This window comes from Myotis yumanensis, unplaced genomic scaffold, assembly GCF_028538775.1.
Source record: "Myotis yumanensis isolate MYYU_CA2020_CCGP unplaced genomic scaffold, mMyoYum1.0.hap1 SCAF_2, whole genome shotgun sequence".
Classification (NCBI taxonomy): domain Eukaryota; kingdom Metazoa; phylum Chordata; class Mammalia; order Chiroptera; family Vespertilionidae; genus Myotis; species Myotis yumanensis.
The window spans coordinates 50,084,422-50,087,412 of NW_027223753.1; the positions used below are offsets into that span (position 1 = coordinate 50,084,422).

Here is a 2,991-nt window from a genome sequence, read left to right on the forward strand (position 1 = left end):
AATCCCAACAGGATTTGCATAATAGAATGCATTTCACTGTCATCACCTTAGACCAGTGGCTCTCAACCTTCCTAATGCCGCAACCCTTTAATACAGTTCCTCATGTTGTGGTGACCCCCAACCATAAAATTATTTTCGTTGCTACTTCATAACTGTAATTTTGCTACTGTTATGAATCGTAATGTAAATATCTGATATGCAGGATGTATTTTCATTGTTACAAATTGAACATAATTAAAGCATAGTGATTAATCACAAAAACAATATGTAATTATATATTGTGAAATATTTATTTCTAATTACAAATAAATGAAGTTTTGTCTTAAAGCATGGTGTAGCATGGGTAACAGTCTTAATATAACAACAGTAAACTACATTGCTACATTTTGCGACAGTATGCGTAAAAAGCCAACGTCAGTGCAAAGGTTGAGATTGCTTTTTCTCACCAGATCAGAAATTCTCGGAGCAGTCTTTGCAAGAGCACAATGAAGATCAGCTTCCACAACAAGTCTACTTCTGTATTTAGACTTGATAACCAACAAGCTGGAAAACCCTGTTTCACAAAGATATGTTGTTGGAAATGGAAGAAGAAGGCGCAACACAGTCTCAGACAGAACAGGATATAACTGCAAACACTTGATTCAGAATTTTGTAACTGGCATTGTAGAGAAATCAGTTCTCGCTGCATCATTGTTAATAAGTTCAATGAACTCCTCTTGTGCTATCTCAGGAGCATCTTCAACTTTGACTGTGAATGGGCTTCTGGCAAGTGCAAATAGGGTGTCAGGTAGATTTGGAAAGTACGATGAAATTTCGTCTGCAAGCATGTGCAAGTGTTCTTTCACAGAAATTATCATCGTAATCCTTTTGTCTGGTTCCATGTCATGTTCCTCAAAGAAAGCACATAAGGTAGGCAACATGTAAATTTTATTTTCATCCAATTTTTTTTTTGCCAAAGCTGAAGTTTCACTTGGAATGATCAGATCTTTTCAGACAAATCGAGGCATGTTGCATGTGGTCCTTGCAGTGATAAATTTATCTCATTCAAGATGGCAAAGATGTCAACCAAGTAAGCTATTTTCTGCAGTTCACTTTTATTGCCGAAAAGTGCTTCAAACTGAAGTCTTGCTTTCTGATTAAAAAAAACATTTTGAGTTCATCATGAAGCTCAAAAAACACGTTTTAAAATTTTTCCTCTTGACCACCATCTCGCTTCAGTGTGAAATAGCAGAGCATTGTTCGGCGCATTCAACTCATTGCACAGTTCCGAAAACAGTCAACTGTTTAAAAGCTCGCCTTTACAAAATTGACACAACTTATGACGCTTTTCATTACTTCTTGTAACTCTTGTGGCAGTGTCTTCGTTGCTAATATTTGCCGATGAATCATACAGTGAGGTCCGATTACTTTTAGTGACTCATTCAGTACCAAACGTTGAAATCCAGATCGACATCCTAGCATAGCTGGAGCACCATATGTGCAAACACCACAAACCTTTTCCCAAGAGATCTTATGCTCTTTCAGAAATGAACCAACTGTGTCAAATACATCACATGCAGTAGTTGTCGTTTCAAGAGGTTTGCAAAAAAGAAACTCATCTTTAAAGTCGCCATCATTAATATACCTCACGTAAACCAGTTTGCAACGTCTGTAGATTCATCAAGCTGGATACTAAGTATTGGAAGTGGAGCAGATTTAATTTCCTGGATTATCTGATCAAGACTATCAGCAGACATGCCATCTATTCTTCTGCAGAAAGTGTCCTTAGATAAGGAAATTGCACTCAATTTCGTAACAAACTCGTCTCCGATCATAACTCGAACAATGTCTTTGGCCACTGGCAATAGTAAACCCTCAGCAATGGTGTGAGGTTTCATAGCTTTAGCGATTCTGAGTGCCACCAAATATGAAGCTTCAACGGCTGCTAAATTTTGTTTGTGGTACTTACCACCAGTGTCAAGTCTGGCTTTCTTGAGTCCATCAGCTTTGCTTCTAAAATAGTTGGTATCCTTGCTGGCAAAGCTTGGATGCTTGCTATCAAAATGGCATTTTAGTTTGTTCGGCTTCATAGATTCAGCTGATATAACTTCACAATAAATAACACATTGCAGTTTCTCAATTCCTGCTGTAATTATTGAGGTAAAACCATACCGTAAAAAATCCTCACTATATTTTCTTTTCTTAACGTTCTTCTCTACAAGATCCATTGTCATGGGATGGTTTGCTAGTGAAAATAATATATAACAATAGCTTTAATAATACAAAAGATGATACATGGCATAGTTCAGTCAATACAGTTCATTAAAGTTTCCTATGATTTACCATTCTCTGTGTTGTTTTTTTTACATACCTATTACTATCACAAGGGGGCAGTATTCACATCAACCACAGCTGAATATAAAAAGACTGATCAGCATCCAGATTAAGTTCCCATGGTACAGATATATATATATATATATATATATATATATATATATATATATATATATATTTTTGCAGTAGTTGATGATTTTGCAGTACATGATTTTACATTTACCCAGTAATTATAATTCATGAAGTATCGTTTTACCTCCGATACCGCTGCTTTCAACACAGTAGCTGCTTTTAACAGAGTAGCTGCTTTCAACACAGCAGCTGCTTTCTATACAGTAGCTGCTCTCTACACGTGTGTGACTGGTCCGCATAAGTGCATTATGGAGCCAACCCTGTCACATACACCTGTATTTGTATGGGGTGTATGTGATGGGGTTGACGCGATGATGTCATCACACCAGGTACTCGTATGTGGGTGTATCTGCATCTGGGCAGACCCGCCTGGAGATGGATAGAGGAGTGGTGTCTCGGTTCCTAAGACCATCGAAAATATGTGTTTTCCGATGGTCTTAGGCAACCCCTGTGAAAGGGTCATTTGACCCTCAAAGGGGTCTCGACCCACAGGTTGAGAACCGCTGTCTTAGACTAAATCCACATTATACTATGACAATTGTCTCC

The 2,991-nt window shown here is 37.7% G+C and overlaps 1 pseudogene; it reads right to left on the bottom strand.

The window, feature by feature from the left end:
* Window positions 1–414: 414 nt before the first annotated feature.
* Window positions 415–2,684, bottom strand: LOC139002407 (zinc finger BED domain-containing protein 5-like; annotated as a pseudogene).
* Between the last annotated feature and the right edge of the window lie 307 nt (window positions 2,685–2,991).